At 41.5% G+C, this 22,266-nt stretch overlaps 1 protein-coding gene across 2 annotated transcripts in view; it reads left to right on the forward strand.

Moving 5' to 3' along the window:
- Positions 1-22,266, forward strand: part of LINGO1 (leucine rich repeat and Ig domain containing 1) — a 589,917-nt gene that overhangs the window by 409,543 nt on the left and 158,108 nt on the right. For both annotated transcript variants that reach the window (XM_082254206.1, XM_082254207.1), the window contains exon 3: positions 7,005-7,089. The gene's annotated coding sequence lies outside the window, so the exon portion shown is untranslated. The remainder of the gene's footprint in view (positions 1-7,004; positions 7,090-22,266) is intronic.

The raw sequence follows: 22,266 nt of genomic DNA on the forward strand, positions 1-22,266 counted from the left end.
TTCCTTAAAAAGATGTAAAGGAAACATGACAGCCAAAGACTAAACAAAGCACTTCTTTCAGTATCCTGTTTTATGTATGAAGTGCCTGAGCAGAATTATAGTTTACTGCTGAGAATGTGAAGGTGAGTAATGTTAGAGGTCTAGTTGAAGGTTAATGACATTTTGAATGGTTATCCTCCTAAAATATGTTAATATACTGTGTTATGACTGCTGGTGCTTTGTACATCGCTGTTTAATCATCAGCCTCTGCCACGAAAAAAGGTCAAGGAAGATTTCCTCGTAATTCTGTTGAGATACATATCAGGAATACATTTCTCCAGGATGTCTTGAAGTATTCAATCATATTGACCATTTCATATTGTAGCCAGCTTGGACCTGTGACCATAATGTACACTGATTTGTGACATCCCGGAAAACGTAGCAAATTACTAAAGAGCTAGCATGGTAATCGATGAAGAGCAGAGACATGCATGGATGTATAGCTGTTTGCCAATGTAAACACTAAATAAAGTTGCATTTACAATTCAAATCCTTCCCTGTACTGGAAGTAGAATTTTATGTCCAACTGCTGAATAATTTCACATTAAAAGAAAAATTCAGAGAAGGGATTTTTTTTTTTTTTGAAGCTGTCTTATTATAAACTCTCATTTAGTTTTGGAGAAAAATAGCCCTCGCTCTATGAAAACAGTAATGGGTCTATTTTTAAAGAACTAAATCAGCATTGTAGGGCTGTTTGCATGATTTTACCTCAGGAAATTGCACATTGCTGCTCTCCAATTTAACAAAACTGTTAGCAAGGTATGTGCAGTTTTGCATACTGTGCAAAATATCAAACTGTGAAGTTAAGCTTTTCACTTTTTTTTTTCACATTCGCACTTCAAGATTTTTCTATGAGACATAATTAATTACTACATGGTCCTCTTCTATTTAAGACTGTAATGGTGCTTAAAGCAGAGTTCCGGCCTCAAATACTTTTTTTAACTAAAAATACCCCTATAATACTAATCCATCGCCCTTTACAGAACCGCTATTCTCATACTTACAAGGTATACAGTATTGGATTTTAGTCAAAATCTTACTTTTAAAAACGCTGTCTGGGCTCGGCCATCTTGGATGTGGGCATCTGAAGCCACAGTGTACTCTGCTGTGTCCTTCTTCCTGATTCCAGGGAGTGTTCTGGGAGTTCTTCCTGATTCCAGCCTCCTGGGAGTGATGACAAACAGCTCCCAGGATGCAATGCAAAGGCGGAAGTGATGTCGGTGGCCGTGGCCACAGAGGGGGGAGAAGGAGGAAGTACAATCAAAAATGTCCTGAAAATAAGATAAGGGACCCCCAAAAAAATTAGAAAATGCCCAATTGTTGATCAGCATAGAGAGCACTCCAGGAATCAATAAAGTTGCAAAATAGGCTGGAACTCCACTTTAAGTCACTTCCGTTCCTTGATTTTAGATACAGCAGTCTAGATACAGGACTGTAAATTGTAACTTTGAATTCAGAAGTAGTAGAACCTTGCTTTAGTGCTTGTGTTTTGGAGCTAGCAGTGAAACAGGATTCATCTATCGTTTTTTCAGTACCCCATTGACTATAAAACAACATTTCTGATTAGTTGTTGTGGGCTGAAAGAAATTCCCTGGTTATCACACTTTTTACACAGAAGGGCCTAAGGGACAACACATAGGTCTTCTGGGGAGGAGAGAGGTGTGACACATTATGCACAACTTTAAACATCAAACGTACAACTATAACGCTTGAACCATACGGCTTTTTTCACAGCTTTTTGCATTTCATAGCTAAATTAACGACCTTTAATAAATAACTGATAATTTTTACAGGAAAAAAAGAATAAAGAGAAGAAGCGTAAGTCAAGTGGGAGGCAATAAATACTTGAGATTTTTAAAGCCACTTACTATTTTGGGGGGTCAGCATGGCTCCGGCAGTTAGTTAAATAAAGAAGACACAAAAAAAGGGGGGAAAGATGGCATCCTTTGCCTTTCCAGTGTGACTAAAAGAACAGGAACTAAATAGTGTTGTGCATATGGTAAGTGAAAGACCTTGTAACAGGCATGATGGGGGTGCCAGAATGTACTCAACACATTTCTTTTTCCTTTCCTGAAGGAATTATTGTGGTTGCCAGTCTTACAGAGGAGCTTATTTGCACATTTAGGAATTAGGCAGCTCTCAGTAGGTTCAAAGATTTTTATATCAATATATTTTCACATATTTATAGCATGGTCCCACAAATACATACTCCTTTTTAACAGTGGATATGTGTAAAAAAATGCCTACATTTACATATTGTAACAGTCCAAAACATATTGTTTTATAATGATCAGCTTCAAATTACCTTTAATCAATGTTAATATTAAATTCCAAAAAAAAACTTGTCAAACTGTCAAACTAGCAGCCTCTGGACTAAAATAAGAGAGAAAGTTGAAAAATGGATTTTATGACACCTTCTCGCTCTACCCATTTCTTGGATAAGTTAGCTGTTGCTCTTAGAGCAGAGCTCTAATAGCATCTGAAGAAAGTGGAATAAATGCTTACTAAGACCACATTCAGATTTGGATGATTTAACCTGCAATAACTTGTAATTAGTTTCATTTTTTAATAAAAACATAGACTACAGATGTGTGTCAAAAGGCATGACCGGGACTGCATAAAGAGAAAAGTAAAACTGAAATAAATTCCTGTTGCCAAAATACGGATTCATTGAAATTGCAAATGAACAACAATGTAATTTGTCTCAGTAGAGCAATTAATGGGTAGATATGCAAACATTTTTGTAGCCTGGCTTATGAACTTATGCAGGGCATTTTATTTGAATATATTTACTGCATACTGATAAGAATACTCGTCTATCATCTGACCATAAAACACTGCCTAAATAGCAGAGGTTCTACAATTGTCTGAAGCCCACCCTCCAGTGCATGGTCTCCAAACTATGGACAAATATTTCAGCTAAGCGCTCACTCCAAAGGGGAAGACTGACGTGCTCCCCTCCATAGGCCGGGAACTCCAAAACGGGTGCATAAAAGAAAGGAAAAGGAGGCGCAAACACCTAGTGCATTACCCGTGGTACTGTATAAAATATTTTAATAAAATGCTGAATGCATACTCACAAACATGAAGAATTGAAATCGTATTGCAAATTCCCATCACACGTGTGTTGGAACATGTCCTGGAAAGGTGGAGGAACATTGAGCTACTCTCTATATATATATTTCAATCTGCTATGTCATGACCAGCTCTGAAGAAGGGAGCTTGACTCCGGAAACACGTAAGCGGTCGCATTTTCCAGGACATGTTCCAACACACGTGTGATGGGAATTTGCAATAAGATTTTAACCACTTTACCACTAGAGCATTTTGCTGTCTTACGTCTGGGCCACTTTTTGCGATTCGGCACTGTGCGACTTTAACTGACAATTGCGCGGTCGTGCGACGCCGTACCCAAACGAATTTGACGTCCTTTTTTTCCCACAAACAGAGCTTTCTTTTGGTGGTATTTGATCACCTGTGCGATTTTTACTTTTTGCGCTATAAACAAAAAAAGAGCGTTTATTTTGAAAAAATAACAATATTTTTAACATTTTTTATATGAAATTCCCCCCAAAAAAGATGTAAAAAACAATTTTTTTTTTAATTTTTGGCCAACTTGTTTTCTGCTACCCATGTTTGGTAAAAAAAATCGCAATAAGCGTATTTTGATTGGTTTGCGCAAAAGTTATTGCGTTTATTAACAAAGGGAAAGATTTATGTCATTTTTGGTGTTTTTTTTTTTAATGGCGGCGATCTGCGATTTTTTTTGCGGGACTGCGACATTGCGGTGGACAGATCGAACCCTTGACTGACATTTTTGACACTTTTGGGGGTACCAGTGACATTACTGCAGTAATCAGTGCTATAAATATGCACTGTTACTGTAAAAATGACACTGGCAGGGAAGGGGTTAATTTTATTGGAGAGGGAGGGGTTAATGTATGCCTGGTGCTTACTGACGTGTGGGGGGGGAGGTGACTGTGTGAGACAGGGACAGATCGGATGTCCAGCTATGCTGAACACTCCGATCTGTCACTCCCTGTCACTGAGGAGATCCGCCCGCTTGTGTTTACACAGGCGGGCGAATCTCCACACTAGATCCCCGACGATCGGGGCAGAGCAGCGGCGATCGCCGCTGCTTCTCCCCTGGCCCGACTCCCGCTGTGAATGAAAACAGCGGGAGCGCCGCCTACAGAGGAGGAGTCTGGCGACGTAGGTCTACTTCGTCAGACGGGATCGTGCCACTTTGCCGCAGTACTATTCCAATACTCAGTGGTAAAGTGGTTAATTCTTCATGTTTGTGAGTATGCATTCAGCATTTTATTAAAACATTTTATACAGTACCACGGGTAATGCACTAGGTGTTTGCGCCTCCTTTTCCTTTCTTTTATGCTCCAAACTATGGCCTGCAGGGCAAATCCAGCACACTGCAAGATTTTATCCTGCCCTCAGCTAAGGTCAGTGGTATATCCTTAATGCGTACAGATTGAGGATTAAGGCCGGCCATAGATTGAGTGAATTCCTTTTCTGCAACCATGGATCAACACAGACTGTGTTTCTGCTGAACCAGTTGAGATTGGAATTGTCTATGGCTGGCTTAAGGTCAGTAGAGGCTGACTATGGTCTCAGCTTTAACCCACCCTATGTAACAGCAGACTCTAATGTAAGGGCTACTCTAATGTAAGGGGGACTCAGATGGGGACCTTGATGCACTTGTACTAAAATATTTGGACCCTTGCTCTAGTGCAAGGAACACAAACACACAGATTGTGCAGGTATTCCTGTATAGACTTTGAAGGAGTTAGAGGTGCAGCTTACCTGTGGGGGAAAGTGTACATGGTTTTACAACCTATCCAGTGGCAATATTCCCTATGAATTTCTGTGCAAGACTATGTGAGGTTGCACCAATAACTCTGGCTCATCACCTGAGCTGTATGAAAGCAGCTGCATCTGGAGACACTCCTCCAATGCTTATTGATACTATTATTGAAAATAAGTACTTTTTATTTATGTACATAGGCACAAGGGCAGGGCTATCCATTTTAAATTGGGCTCCATTTATTAGGTGCCATCAGTATGTTCATCGAATTGGCTCCTCCATAGGCTTCCCCGTGTTTCACTGTAATACCTTTGGGTATTATCATTTTTTATCATTTTTGATTAAGCTGTAGATGAATACCCAGAATGAATTAAAATGCCATGTTGAAGGCTTGGGAAAACCACATACTGTACACAGGAAAGCGTGCTGAATTCTGCTAAAGATTGATAGTTAGTTAATTGTCTTCCCTTTGTGTCCATGGGATATGGATATTAGCCAAAATGGCATGAGTGAGATTGCAAATGGTTCCTCATCATAGTATATAACTATTTAAAGCAACCCATGTCGATGACTATCTCAGACTCCTTCTGATTTCTCAGGACTAATGTTTGGCCAGCCTAAATGGAGATGTGTATCTTTAGAAAATGGCAATTAGTGGGCTTTACACAGATCTAAGATAGATGAGAGTAAATAGACATATATACCAAACAACAAGCAATAAATCAAGTATCTCAGGAAACAGCAGATTACATATATATTACAAATATCCAAAAGAAACATTGAAGTACTTACAAAATGTACCATTTAGAAAAAGTCGGTAATGGCTGTCCCCCATAAAGAACAGGATAGAAAACAAACCCCCCACATCCACTTGCCTTGGAACATATCCAAAGTAGGTGGTATTTCTGCAGAGAGGATAAAAGGCAAAGATTCTTTATATCATGTAGGTGTTTTACTAAACTGGTAAAGCTATGTAAATCTCAGTAAAACAGCTCCTTTGTATGTATTTTATTTGTGTATTTAGCCATTTGTCTGGAATTCCATCTTAAAGCAATAATAACATAGCTGCCTACATAGCTCTGTAGCTAGAGATGCTAGCTAAGGTGGCTACATTAGTGCCTCTGGGAGTCTTCAATGGGACTGAAAAGAGATTCCACTGCAGGTACACATTTATTCAAGGCACCGCCTAAGATTTTCTAAAAAAAAAAAAAATACATGGATACAGTGGAAGAAAAGCCTAACTATAAATGTTCTGAAAAATGGTTCCTCCTACCTATCCTGACTAACCTGTAAAAAAAAATTGTATACCTACACAAGTCCAGTCACCTGATCCTGCAGCTCGGTGTAAGGGAGCGCTCAACAATGATAGTGAATTCCATGGGCTGTAGTGTCACTCATGGGCTCCCATGTCTCCCATTGTCAGCGCTCCCTCCTCTCACCTGCAGCAGCTGCTCACTAACACAGGGGAGCTGGAGCAGGATCATATGACTGGAGTGGATAAAAAATAGGTAAGTACACAGATTTTTTTTATACAGGTAGGTAGGATAGGTAGGAAGAGGGGGAGAGAACAGAAATTGATATTAAAGTAATTTAAAAAAAATAACAAACATATTATACTTACCTGCTCTGTGCATGGTTTTGCACAGAGCAGCCCCGATCCTCCTCTTCTGGGGTCCCCCGCTAGCGCTCCTGGCCCCTCCCTCCTGCCAAGTGCCCTCAGAGCAAGCAGCCTGCAATGGGGGCACCCAAGCAGGCTTGCATGTCCATTCACATACAGAGCCGAGGCTCAACTCCGCCCCCCTCTCTCCTTATTGGCTCACTGGTTGCGATTGACAGCCAATGGCTTCCACTGCTGTCTTAGCCAATAAGGAGGGAGAGTCTAGAGGAAGATCGGGCTCAGGTAAGTATTAGAGGGGGGCTGGGGGGGGACTGCCAGACAAAGGAGGTTTTTTACCTTTGTGCATTGTAAAATCTTTAGCCTTTACAAACACTTTAGGAATAGTTGTAGTTAGACTTTCGGTGAAAGGAAGTTTGCTGCTTCCATACCTTCAGTTTGATCAACAGACTAAAAATGATAATGATGATGGCAATGCTAAAATGAAGATGATGCAAGTGTAACTATATCAAATCCTTTTTTTCTTTTTAGAGTACATGATTGGGCATTGGAAGACCAAACCACTCAAAATCTGTTTGTCGTGGCCAGTCAGTGTCCTTGTGAACGACTCATCAAGGTAACAGTAATCTAGATATTGCAATAAAGTAAATAAAAATGATTTAAGTACCACCATGTAATGAAAAGCAGGCTATAGGTACATTTACATTGCAAGAAATAAGTGAAATACTACAAACAACTTTCTAAGGCCTGCAGTGGTGACATCCACTTACATTTTACCTCTCTAACTAGAACAGCCAGTGATTGGGGCTTTCTACTGTGCCAGCCTTTTTTGTGGTCTTTAGCATTTTACACATCAAGAGATAATTGTGTGTATCACTGATCAGCTGTTTCTCAGACATATAATTATATATATATATATATATATATATATATATATATATATATATATATTTACACACAGTATCTCATAAAAGTGAGTACACCCCTCACATTTTTGTAAATATTTTATTATATCTTTTCATGTGACAACACTAAAGGAATGACACTTTGCTACAATGTAAAGTAGTAAGCGTACAGCTTGTATAACAGTGTAAATTTGCTGTCCCCTCAAAATAACTCTGCACACAGCCATTAATGTCTAAACCGCTGGCAACAAAAGTGAGTACACCCCTAAGTGAAAATGTCCAAATTGGGCCCAAAGTGTCAATATTTTGTGTGGCCACCATTATTTTCCATCACTGCCTTAACACTCTTAGGCATGGAGTTCTCCAGAGCTTACAGGTTGCCACTGGAGTCCTCTTCCACTCCTCCACGATGACATCATGGAACTGGTGGATGTTAGAGACCTTGCGCTCCTCCATCTTCAGTTTGAGGATGCCCCACAGATGCTCAATAGGGTTTAGGTCTAGAGACATGCTTGGCCAGTCCATCGCCTTTACCCTCAGCTTCTTTAGCAAGGCTGTGGTCATCTTGGAGGTGTGTTTGGGGTCATTATCATGTTGGAATACTGCCCTATGGCCCAGTATCTGAAGGGAGGGGGATCATGCTCTGCTTCAGTATATCACATTACATGTTAGAATTCATGGTTCCTTCAGTTAACTGTAGCACCCCAGTGCGGGCAGCTCTCATGCAGCCCCAAACCATGACACTCCCACCACCATGCTTGACTGTAGGCAAGACACACTTGTCTTTGTACTCCTCACCTGTTTGCCGCCACACACCCTTTACACCATCTGAACCAAATAAGTTTATTTTGGTTTTATCAGACCACAGGACATGGTTACAGTAATCCATGCCCTTAGTTTGCTTGTTTTCAGAGAACTGTTTGCAGGCTTTCTTGTGCATTATCTTTAGAAGAGGCTTCCTTCTGGGACGATAGCTATGCAGTCCAATTTGATGCAGTGTGCGGCGTATGGTCTGAGCACTGACAGGCTGACCCCCCACCCCTTCAACCTCTGCAGCAATGCTGGCAGCACTCATACGTCTATTTCCTAAAGACAACCTCTGGCTATGACGCTGAGCACGTGCACTCAACTTCTTTGGTTGACCATGTTTAACATGTTTTCAAATTAACACACCTGCTCCCCATTCACATCTGAGACCTTGTAACACTAACGAGTCACATGACACCGGGGAGGGAAAATGGCTAATTGGGCCCAATTTGGACATTGTCACTGGGTGTACTCACTTTTTTTGCCAGCGGTTTAGACATTAATGGCTGTGTGTTGAGTTATTTTGAGGGGACAGCAAATTTACAAGCTGTACACTCACTACTTTACATTTTAGCAAAGTGTAATTTCTTCCGTGTTGTCACATGAAAAGATATAATAAAATATTTACAAAAATGTGAGGGGTGTACTCACTTTTCTGAGATACTGTGTATATATATATATATATATATATATGTGTGTGTGTGTGTGTATACTGTATATACAGTGGATAACGTAAGTATATCAACCCATGCAATCCATATATACAAAGAAACCAAAACTAATAAGTTTAGAAATGTTAAGTCATGTGTAATAAAATGGAATAATGCAGGTAAAAAGTATTGAACACACTAACTAAAATGTATTTAATACTTTGTACAAAATCTTTTGTTGGTAATGACAGCTTCACGATGCCTCCTGTATGGCGAACTTGTCACATGCATTGCTCAGGTGTGATTTTGGCCCATTCTTCCACACAGTCTTCAATTCTTGAAGTTTCCATGGACCTCTTCTATGAACTCAGATCTTCAATTCTTTCCAAAGATTTTCTGTTGGATTCAAGTCAGTTGATTGGCTGGGCCAAGCTAGCAGCTATATTTTATTTCTGTGAAACCAATTGAGAGTTTCCTTGTGTTTGGGATCATTGTCTTGCTGAAATGTATACACTCATTTCATCTTAATCATCTTGGTAGATTTTTAAAAAGAATGTCTTGGTACATTTTTCCATTCATCCATCCTTCAACGGTTTGAAGTTTGCCAGTACCGTATGCTGAAAAACAGCCTCACACCATGATGTTCCCACCACAGAACTTTACTGTTGGTATGGTGTTTTGGGGTGATGTGCAGTGCCATTTGACCTCCAAACGTGGTGTGTATTATGGCATCCAAAGAGTTACATTTTGTTCATCTGACCAGACTATATTCTCCCAGTACTTCACAGGCTTATCTAAATATTGTGCAGCAAACTTTAAACTAGCTTCAACATGCTTTTTCGTCAGCAATGGAGTCTTAGGTGGTGAACGTGCATACAGGCCATGGCGGTGGCGGTTGAGTGCATTACTTTTTGTTTTCTTTAAAAAAAATTGTACATGCTATTTCCATGTCTTTCTTAAATTCTCCACAAATGGTCCTTGGACAACTCTTCTGATAATTCTTTTCAATCCTTTGTCCGAAATCTTGCCAGGAGTGCCTGGTGGTGGCCGGATAATGGTGAAATTATGTTCTTCCCACTTCTGGATTATGGCCCCAACAGTGCTCCCTGGAACATTCAGAAGTTTAGAAATCCTTCTGTAATCAATGCCTTCAGTATATTTTGCAACAATAAGGTTGCAAAGATCTTGAAAGAGCTCTTCTTTACTTTTACTCATCATGAGATGTTTCTTGTGTGACACCTTGGTAATGAGACACCTTTTTTATAGGCCATCAGATGAGACTGAACCAGCTGATATTAATTTGCACTGACAATGGGCAGGATTGCTTTCTAATTACTGATAGATTTCAGGTGGTGGCTTTCCATGCCTTTTTGCACCTCCCTTATTTTCAGGAGGTTTCCAAAATTTTTCGTTTCATATGCAATGTTCCGATTTGTTATGTTTCCTATCCCGCATCCCTTTCGTACTTAGTTGCCTCCGAGTTGTTGACGGCCGTGTCCCGACATCATTCCGCACAGGCGTAGTAGATTCATAGGTTCCCTCTGCCTAGCTATTCATCCTATCCACAAACATACGATTCGTTCGTAGATCCAAGCCTCCGAGTTGCTGTCGGTCATTGTCCGATATCTCTCGACACAGGCTTCACTGGTTATAGGATTCACTGTCTATGGGGTTGCCGCCTCATCCATTTGGAGATTAGTATGTATTGTTTGTACGGATTCTGTGGCTGATTGAAGTGGTAATTAGACCCACCTCATGCCTTGTCTGCACTTTGATTAGCCTGGGGGGCTGGGTGGTTGTTATGTGTTCTGTTTTGGAGGAGGGGTGGCACCCTAACACTCTACGATGGCCCGATTTACATCCTGGTCACGTTGGCGATATAGTGTTTCATATCCTTGGCCCGACACAAGTCGATTCCATTTGTCACACACATGAAAGCTTCCTGCAGCTTGGTCTGTCTCGCGAGGCTCCTTCCACAAGCAACCAGTCGTTACTCAGACCATTCATACGGTTGCACTTACTCAAAAACATACGATACTCTAGCTTCATAACTCCAGCCAGAGTCGGCATGATTTGTCCTTGTTTTCGTCTCCTTGTTGAGGCTACTTTCTTGCAATCGTTGCGCATGATCAGAGCACTCATTGTCTCCAGTGGCACACAATTCGGCTACTCAAGTTTTCTTGTCTGTCGTTTCATTCATCCTTAGGTCAGTCGTGTTCAGGTTGTTCCATCCTGCACTAGGTAGAACGTGCTTTCTACAAAAAAATATAATTATATATATATATATATATATATATATATATATATATATATATATATATATATATAAACTTAATACATTTTTCCAACAGGCACCGTGCTTCCGCAAACACGGCCTCCCCCATGAGGTTCCTGCCACAAGCTCTCAGTTACTGCTCATACCACTCATTATCTGTTTACAGGCACCATGAGCTTCTGCTACACGGCCTCCTTCTGGAGGTTCTTTGCCACAAGCTCTCGTCACTCATACTACTCATTATCCATGTACAGGCACTTTGAGCTTCTGCAAAATGACCTCCCCCACGAGGTTCCCGCCACAAGCTCTCAGTTACAACTCATACTACTCATTACTCATGTACAGGCACCACAAGCTTCTGCTACAAGGCCTCCTTCTCGAGGCTCTTTGCCACAAGCTCTCAGTCACCACTCATACTACTCGTTACCCATTTTCAGGCACCACAAGCTTCTGCAGCACGGCCTCCTCCTTGAGGTTCCTGACACAAGCTCTCAGTCGCCACTCATTTGCCCGTTCACACTTACAACTCATGCGACTTCTTAGGTCGCAAACGCCGACATGCTTCAGCAGGCCTCTTTCAGAGTGAGCTAATTTATTTATGTCACTCGGTCGGCATGGCCTTGGTTATCCCCATACATCTTCCACTTTTCTCTACTGCTTGTTTTTGCCTCCCTTTGAGGCTACTTTCTTGCAACACCCGTTGCAAGCATGTCTCCAGTGGCACTCAACCCGGCCACTCACGTTTTCTTGTCTGTGTTTCTCTATAGGTCAGTGAAGTCAGGTTGTTCCATCCTGCATAAGGTTGGACGTTTTTCTTGCAGGTAATATGACATACATACACACATGCAGGGCTTCACATGATTTTACCCAGGGGGTGTTTTTTCACGGTTTAGGGGGAGGGGGCAGACTTAGGGCTCTCCTTCACACCAGGTTGAACCTGGACCTCCATGTTACCTTTTTCAGGTTCCCGGTTGCCAGATTAGTCTCGGCCACAACCAGGACCTCTATTCTATCAGGGCATGAGTCAGGTGGGTAGAACACGGGATACTCTCCCACATCAACCTGCAGCACCCTTTATTCATCTCGATAACTCACATTGGGCTGTCAGTCTGGTGCTTAGCTGCTGTCACATTTTCTTTCTTACCTATTTTCTGAAAGACATTACCTTCATACTACGCAGACGCGGTTGCTAAACAGTTGCTTGCTAACAGTGCAGGCGTTAGCAGGCCATCCATACGTCACCTACTAGAGAACGCAACATTCCTACTTAGGCCACAACCAGACTGCAGCTTCCCACCCCAGTACGCCCTGGGACTCTGGTTCACAGGTCCATGCATGACACTGACCAGCCATTCGAGCTATTGGTTATTTGGCCAGTCACCTCCTGGCTAAACTCGGTTGCCCCGCACTTGTAGAGTTTTCAAAGTTTACACTCTTCAGCGTTTGCCGGAACGCATCGTGTTCTTAACTACTCCTGTCATTCCTTTTTCTGTTAGTCCTCCCCCTTGGTTCTTACTTTTTCTTATGTACTCCGTCTCTCCTCCGCTGTTCTCATGAACTACATAATAATATAATTAGTGCACAGGGGTTGGCTGAAAAGGGTACTTTTCTAGGTCTTGAACAAAGGTCTGCAAAACATTTGCCCTTCTGAAAGAACCTTCTATGTTGCCTACAGCTAAGAATGACATCCAGCCTTTGATATGTCAGTGAGACCCTAAAGTCTCACTATGATTGGTAGCTGCAAGCAGCATTGAATGTTCCTATTTAGGACATTTAAAAATGTGATAGACAGTCAAAGCAGAAGAATTAGCAAGCCAGTTCATACATGTGGTTGTCTGTACCTGGGGAATGACTAAATATCAAATTTCATCACTGAATTGGGCAACCTGTTGATCTTTAAATTGGTATTTATTATGCTTGTTGTTTTTTCCTGGCTTTCACAATGCTTTGTAACAAACTTCACATAAAATTCTAAATTAACAATATAATCATAACGGCCAAAAAGCAATTATGCAATTTAGATGAAACTTTGGCAGTAAGGTCAAGTGTTGCCACGGTTAAATGTAAATTTTACAACAATGCATACAAATAAAAGAAAATGTAAGTCATGCTTTAGGAATTTCCTAGTATTTGCACGAATGGCACTTAAAATGCCATCTGATCATACAAAGACTGTGTATGCCCTCTGTACTATACGTGTACATACTACATAGTATATCTTTTCACTTCTCAGTACATCTGCACTATTTATATTTGTATGTATCTTTATCATTTCGGTACATTCTGCCCAACATTTCACACTCATCTGTGTATGTAGTGTATGCGTATGTGTATGTGTATATGTGTATGTGTATATATATATATATATGTATATGTATGTATGTATATGTATATATGTGTGTATATGATGTGTATATATATTTTTTAATTTGTAAATATGCTAGATGGTTATCTGCACTCTTGTACGACTGCTACATTTTGCATTTCTGGTAGATGCTAAACGGCATTTCGTTGCTGTGTACCTGTACTATGCAATGACAATAAAGTTGTATCTATCTATCTATCTATCTATCTATCTATCTATCTTTTAAACAATAATAATAATTAAAGACAGTTTTACCTAAAGCCCACCTACGGAAAATGTGAAAATCATCAATCGTAGTGGGGTTTAAGTGCTCGTTTAGTCTGGGGTAGAGGAGAAGCACTTCTACTTACTTGATCCTCTGCACCCTGGCAGATGGCACTCCCCCATGCTTAGGCGTTGGACTATCCCTCGCTGTCATCACATCCAATGCAGGTTTATGGACCCTATGCTGGTCTTGATGACGTCAGGACCTTAGACCTCTGGAGTGTAAGAGAGAAGACCCTGCCGGGACTGGCTTAGCAGCACAGAGGATCAGGAAAGTAAATCTACTTTACCAAGTCCCCTAGACCTAAATTAAGCCTTGAAGCGTGAGCGCAGCCCCACTGTAGAGGATACATTTAAAGTTTCCTGGGGTTGGGCTTTAAAGCAAAGCCCCCAGTTGCAGCTTCTCACCCTTGTGACATGCTGCAAAGTTACAATGCTGCAATCACATCACTTGGGGAGAGGAGACTGAGGACTCCTTCCTGTGACAGATTGATTACATCATCTCAGCCAAGGTAAAATCACTTGACTGAAGCTCAAGGATGACTTTCTAATAATACAATGTGCTGTTTTTGTGAAAAAAATACTGTTGTTGTATAATGAAATATGTCAGTAATCTTTTCATGCGGATGTGTAAAGTTACTTAAAGCAGAACTTTAGGCAAAACTTTTTTTCTCATTTTGGATAGAGCAAGGGAGGGTTATAACTCCTGTCAGATTTTTTTTCGCCATCTGTGTCCCATTGGGGAGATTTCCCTTCAATTCATGTCTCATAGCTGAGCAAGAAGTGAGAGAAAATCACTGCAAATTAAAGAAATTCCTTAAGGACCTCCAGGTCACTAGAACCAGTGTCCCCATTGGAAGTTTTTCCCTCTACTACCTTTCTATGGACAAACCAAAATTTGGGATTTTCTTTTACATTCACTTTCAATGATAATGGTAAACAGGAAAAATGGAAAGGGCGAATCTCCTTAACGGGGGCACAGACAGCAATACAAACTGACAGGTGTTCTAATCCCTCTCCACTCTATCCAAACATGAAAAAAAAGTTTTACTTTAAGAGCCCATTCTAGCGCGACACGACTTTGGGGGGCGACCTGTGAAGTCGCGTGCACCGCTGTGCACCGCGACTTCGGCGCGACTTTCAGAGACTTCACATAATGGAAGTCTATGCAAGTCGCTCCAAGGTCGCCCCAAAGTAGTACAGGACCCTTTTTCTAAGTCGGAGCGACTTGTGTCGCTCCTATTAGAACGGGTCCTGTGCTAATCAATGAACCGCGACCGAGCGCGACTTGTCAGGCTGACAAGTCGCCTGACAAGTCGCGCTAATGGGAATGGGCTCTTAAGGGCCACATTATCAGACATCACATGCAACATTTACATTATCTTATCTTTGATAAACAAATATTGTAAGACACAAAATTTCTTGACTGAAAACTCTCCAAGTTCGCACCAGATTTTCCACCACACTTCTTCAGTGGATGGAAGTCACAAAGGGTGAACTCTGGTAGAAGTGGGCAATGCAAAGGCACCACACACCAAACGCTTAACCCAACTGTGAAGCCGCGTGGAGGAAACATCATGGTTTGTTGCTGCCTAGGTGACACAGGTATTAAAAAACCTGGTATCACTATGGGCTGAAACACACTTTTCCATTGTGGTGTCTTGTGTTTTTGCGCACAGTGCATATTTACACAACTTACCTGCATTAGTCAGTTGCAGTGCAATTCATTGTGAAGAGCACCTCTATTTCTTAGGGCAACACAGCTCCAAAGTATAAGCATTTCAGTGCACACAATTGCACTGTGCATTGTGGTGGTCTGCATTGGTAAAAACAAAATGTATAAGATTACATTTAGATGCATTGCCAGCCCATTCATTTGATTGTGCTATCTTTGGGCTTGTTCCCACTGGTGACCTGTATTATTCTGCACTGGAAAAACCCAGGTCGCTGCTACGGCACGCAGAAAGCAATAGTTTTTGATGTGCCCTGCTCTCACCACAAAGCTGGTGAGATGTGCAATGCATCAAAAATTAAATTGAAGAAAGTCAACACTGGCAGTAGATAGTGTCGAGTGATAGTCCATGAAAGGAGGCTCTGTGCAACTTATATATTCAAGCTGGTTTAATCAGACATTGCGGTGAGTGGGGAACCATAAGGGGTCACCATCACCTTGGAGCACCTTTATATATAATATTCTGCACTGGAGCACTTTATTTGGATATTTCACCAATTTTAAAAGGACTATTTATTTAGTAATTTATTTCACATTATTATGTTGATAATTTTACATGGAATATTTTGATGGTTATATGCTAGCGCTGGTTTAATTTTGGTTTTATATTTTCTCCTAAGATTTCTTAGAGTCACAGCAGCTGCATTTTATATTTGTACACGTTTTATACATATATATTTATTCTTTTAAGAATTGTGTATATATATCTGTTATTCATTGTTTATTTATATATTTATTGTACTTTTTTTGCACGATTTAATACACTTATAGCGCGGGGTGTAATTTTGGTTTATAGATCAACACTGGCAGTAGCCTGCCCGGAAAAACACTGCATTTTACCATGCAGGCTGGTGTGAACCTAGCTTAAATGCAACACATGTTGACAAGTAAAAAAAATGCTAGTTAATGCAAATCACCAGGATGCCAAGTTCTAAATGGGCCCTAAGGATCCATTCACACCTGAGCGCACTGGAATCGATGAACAGAATCACGCAATTCCAGAATCGTGGCAAAACACAAGATGCATTTGCGATGCCATTATTTCTGAATTGCTCCTTAAACGTGGAGCGATTTTGTGATTTTTCGAGCGCCAAAACACATGGCAAAAATCGCAACGCCCAACGCGCCTGGCTCTGTACCAAAATTTGGTACATGAGCGGAGGGAGGTCCATTCAAATTAATTGTTCAGTTCCAAAAACACACAAAAAAAGCTATAAAAAAACAATAACAAAAAATAACACGGTGCAGCAGGTGTCACTGCAGTATGCTTGATGATTGCAAAATTGTATCAACAATCCTGAACATAGGACTAAATTAACAGAACATTGCGGCAGTTTCCAAAACACGGCTGTTATGAACAAGTTCTTGGCCAATTACACGGGCAAAGCCTCAGACCTTCTGATAGTGACAAAGCTCTTCCCTGCCTCCTGCACAAATCTGTTGACCATTGAGACATCATGGTGATGTGCCAGAAGGAATGTGTAGGGGGCGAGAAGTAGCTACACTACCTGGAAGTGTCTAAATTTTGCCTATCAGAATTTCAATGAGTTTGGCGATAATGTACAAGGTTGTAGAGGCTGCGGCAAGTATGCTCAGGCACTTGTGAAAGTTTTTTTTTTTTTTTTCTAACAACATAGTACTTTCAAACAATAGAGAATGTATTTTCTAGAATGGCAGAGAAAGAATTCAGACCTTATCCCAGCTGAGATGCTATGTATGACATGACCTAAAGAGAACTGTCCATGCAAGGAACCCTAGGAATACCAATGAACTGTGTTGTAAGGAAAACTAGTTTAAAATTCCTGCAGACCATCCTGGAAGTCTGATCAATGAAATATTGCTGCTAAAGGAGGGTACCAATTACTAAATATAAAGGTTCGCATAGGTTTTCCTACCTGGAGTGAACATGTTTAAGCTTATCTAAACCCAAGAACAAAAATGTAATGCATTGCAGCTTACCAATCTTTAGATTAATTAATTTTTTAAATTTTAATTAAGGCTTTTTTCTCCTTTATTTTCACTTGGTGATTTGCCAGTAAATCAGGCTATACATTAGTAGATTTTTGAACAAACGTGTACAAACATTCTGATGAAAATTCCCAGAGTACAGGTACATTTGAATGTCTTTTTATAGTACTTACATTTTTTTATTTTCTTTTAAACCCATTACGTCCGTCTAACACATACGCACGGTGGCAAAAGAGTAGACTTCAGTGCCCACACAGTGCACATATGCGTCGGCCGATGTACTGAAAGCAAGCCCACTGTGCTTTTTCTGCACAGAGACTGAACTAATGATCAGTAGCTGGCGAGACTGCCTCCCGATCATGTGACCACTGTGACAGTCAATCACAGTGGTCAAGTAATCAGCTGATCGTTCCTACGCCGCCCACCTCCAGTATTTAGAACTGAATGTAATTTTACAAACAAAAATCTCATTCACTGTTAGAGATTTGTTTTGCAAAAAAAATGTCCACCCTGAACGTCTTAAAAAAGAAAATTTTCTTATGAAGTTCTTCGAGTGCAGCCTTTCTCAACCAAGGGGTGCCTTGGCAAAATGCCTAAAAATTGCCAAAAATTTGTATACAATGCGGCGTGTGGATGAAGGCTGCTTTTTAATTACACAAAGCCACAGGTTTTCTTTGTGCACCATTACAAGCTTCTAGCTGCCGGCATCCTAATGACCAACGGCATCAGCAGTTGATACAGAGTATGTCAGTCGCCTGTACAGCATTCTTGTTTGTCCCTCCCCTGCCCCTCTCCATCAGTGTTGGGTCATATTGGGTGAGTGATGGAGAAAAACTGAGGGAGAAGAGAAACATTGGAATACTAGTCAGTACTAGTGTGCAAAAGTATATTTGCTTTGGAAGAATTACTCACCCATCACGTTGGGTGTCCTATGTGTGTGGATGGATGTTGCTGCATTATGTAAAACTCCCAGAATAGTTTTTACATTTTAGAATGTAAGCCTCAAGACTGTCTATATTTTTTAAAGGGTGCCTCCAGATTCTCCATAATTTTTAAAGGGTGCCTTGGCTGAAAAAAGGTTGAAAAACACTGTTGCAGTGTATGGCCAACTTTACGCAGTTCTGTCCTAGAGTGACAGCACTCACTCTATATTATTATTATTATTATACAGCAGGGGTATTAAATTAAAATTCTCGGAGGTCCGGCCATTAAAATTGTTATCCAGCAGAGGTTCGAGTCTCATGTTTGTGCTATGACTCAGTTTCATCACATTACAGCCCCTCCCCATTAAATTACAGTTTCCCTTCTTATATCAGTGTCATCAGGCCTTCCCTTTACACCAAAGCCCCCCTCCCTTTACACTACAGAGCCCCTTTTACATTGCAAAACTCCTGCTTTACATCACAGAACCCCCCTTTACAATACAGCCCCCATTTACATTACAGTGTCAGTTTTCTTCACCGTACCCCACTTTACAATATAGCACCCCCTTTACATCAGAGCACCCCTTTACAACAAAGCCCCTCTTTACAATACAGTCATTTTACATTACAGTGCCTGCTTTACATCACAGCCCCCCGTTGCATCCAAGTCCACCCATTTTACATCACAGGCCCACTTTACATCACAGTGCTTCCTTTACTTAAATGTTCTCTGTCCCCCTTCACATCACAGCATCCCCACCTTACATCAGATACCTACTCCCTTTACATCAGCCCCCCTTCCTTGCACCTCATTCTTCTTAGCAGCCCCCCCTACTTGCATCCCAGTCCACTTCACAGACCCCCTTCCTTGCACCACCCCAGTCCATATCATAGCCCCCCTTCCTTGCACCTCACTCTCCTTTACAGCACCCTCTTACTTGCAGCTCAGTCCCCTTCACAGCCCCCTCCTTGTATCCCAGTTCCCTTCACAGCCCCCCTTTTAACACCTCAGTCCCTTTTAAAGCCAACCTTAACTTGCATTTCAGCCCCCCCCCCCTTACTTGCATCTCAGGCCCCCTCACAGCCCCCTACTTTTATCCCACCCCTCCTTGTATCCCCGTCCCCTTCACAGCCCCCTCCTAGCACCCCAGTCCTCTTTACAGCCCCTTACTGTCAACTCAGTCTCCTCCACAAACCCTCCCTCCTTGTATCTATGTCCCCTTCACAGCACCACCACCCCCCTTTTTTTTTATACTGGTCCTCTTTACAGCCTCTTTTCCGTCCCTGTAATTCTCCTGCTACCTTACACAGCAGATAGAAGGCAGAAGGCACGGCATGGCCTTACAGAGGGCGGGACATGCTTTTCATATTAACAGGCAGGGGATTGGCTGCTAGGACTGCCCCGCATCCTAGCAATAAATCACTGGCTTGTTAACTTGAAAAGGATGTCCCGCCCTCTGTCTGGACATGCCGTTCCTTCTGCATGCTGCGGACGAATGCCCTGGCAGCAGCAGAAGAAGGAAGCTGTCAGCCGGGAGAGGATACCCTGGCTGCTAAGTGGTCCCGGTAGAATTGCTTTGCGGTCCGCTTTTGGCCCGCAGTCCGTCATTTAGTGATGCCAGTCATACAGGATCTATATAGCGCCAACAGTTTGTGCCGCGCTTTACAAATCTGTAGAGCAGCAGCATAGTCACCCTAGGAAAGGGCTATAAAGCACCTCCCCCTCTTCTTTATACCATAGAAGAGAAGTGTTCTGTAGTTCACAGAGGAAACTGGAGCTGGAAACAATGCTCACAAGATTTATGGTAGGATCAACAGCTATTGCACTTATCGAACAGATAGAACAAAGCACTTTCAATAGTATATTGAAAGGAGCAAATTTGTTCAGTGAACACTTTAGAAAGTACAACTGTTTGCATGTTCTTTCTATAGACAGATTTAGTTTATCTTTTATTGCGCCATAGCTAAAGATCAGACCACATTTTAGGCATGATTCATGCAAAAACCCAGGTAATTGCAAAAGGATTCATAATCTTTTTTTCCGGCTATACTTATAAATGGGATATAATGACACGGCATTTCCCCTGTGCTTTGTTCATAATGTTATCAATAGATTATCAGGACTGGGAAAAGCTGAAGCTCTCTGCAGTGAAATCAGTTGGCCAAGCACTGAGCATCTGATTCTGAACATCAATGCTTTGATTGCAGGCCAAAAGGTTCACATTTAACTGCTTATAAAGTGTCTGCAGGGCTGTTTGCATTGCACCTAGGAAGCAGCATGCTTCTCACTTTCATTTTGTAATGTAGCCCATTGTGTCTGCCCTGTATTATTTATGCAACAATTGTACTATTAAATCTGATCTGCTTAGAAATGTTAGTATTCTGACTGCATCGTATCTATTCTTACATTTTTATTTACCGTAACTGTGGCCAAAGTATCATGAAGCATTATAGGGTACAAGAAATGTCCCTTGAAGGTATTTTCAAATGTTTTTGTTGTTTTAACTATTAGGCTACATATACACTAGCCCACCCTAACCGTGGCCGCATTTTTGCCTCCTTCTGCGTTTTCCCGCAGCCAGTGATCAAAATGTTCCTATCCTGAACACGATTTTTCCATGTTCAGGAGAGGGAGGTTTAACCTCACTTAACCACTTGCCGACCGAGTACGGTAATAGTACTGCGGCAAAGTGGTTCGTTATCGTCTGACGACGTAGTATTAACGTCGTCAGACACTCCCCCTTCTGGGCGGCGCTTGCGCGCCGTCGGAGGCTCGCTCCCGCTGTTTTCATTCACAGCGGGAGTCGGGCCAGGGGAGGAGCAGCGGCGATCGCCGCTGCTCTGCCCCGATCGCCGGGGATCTAGTGTGGATCTCCATAGTGACAGGGAGTGACAGATCGGACTGTTCAGCATAGCTGGACATCCGATCTGTCCATGACTCACTCAGTCACCTCCCCCCCTACACGTCAGTAAGCACCAGGCATACATTAACCCCTCCCTCTCCAATAAAATTAACCCCTTCCCTGCCAGTGTCATTTTTACAGTAACAGTGCATATATATAGCACTGATTACTGCAGTAATGTCACTGGTAACCCCAAAAGTGTCAAAAATGTCAGTCAAGGGTCCGATCTGTCCGCCGCAATGTCGCAGTCCCACAAAAAAAATCGCAGATCGCCGCCATTACGCGTTAAAAAAAAAAACACCAAAAATGACAGAAATCTTTCCCTTTGTTAGTAAACGCAATAACTTTTGCGCAAACCAATCAAAATACGCTTATTGTGATTTTTTTTACCAAACATAGGTAGCAGAAAACAAATTGGCCAAAAATTTTTTAAAAAATTGGTTTTTACATCTTTTTTGGGGGGAATTTCATATAAAAAAATGTTAAAAATATTGTTATTTTTTCAAAATAAACGCTCTTTTTTTGTTTATAGCGCAAAAAGTAAAAATCGCACAGGTGATCAAATACCACCAAAAGAAAGCTCTGTTTGTGGGAAAAAAAGTACGTAAATTTCGTTTGGGTACGGCGTCGCACGACCGCGCAATTGTCAGTTGAAGTCGCACAGCGCCGAATCGCAAAAAGTGGCCTGGACGGAAGACAGCAAAATCCTCCGGTGGTAAAGTGGTTAAACACGGCACCTCCCAAATTCTGCTAAAAGCCTGGAATTTAAGTATGGAGTTGAGTTTGGGAGCTTTGGCAAAATAACGCCAAAAGCTCCTAAACTCAAGTTTAGCAGCTGCCAGTGTACATGAAACTTTAGTGTAGTTATATTCACTCTGTTGCTTGTTTGCCTTACCGTGTAATAATAGGCTCACATTTTGTGGCTGCAGTTTGTAGTGCCATGGTTATTCCCATTTCCCTATGTCCATGTATTCATTCAGAAAGCTTGTCCCTATTCACTA

The sequence above is a fragment of the Pelophylax lessonae genome (genome assembly GCF_965119305.1).
Source record: "Pelophylax lessonae genome assembly, chromosome: 4".
Taxonomy (NCBI): domain Eukaryota; kingdom Metazoa; phylum Chordata; class Amphibia; order Anura; family Ranidae; genus Pelophylax; species Pelophylax lessonae.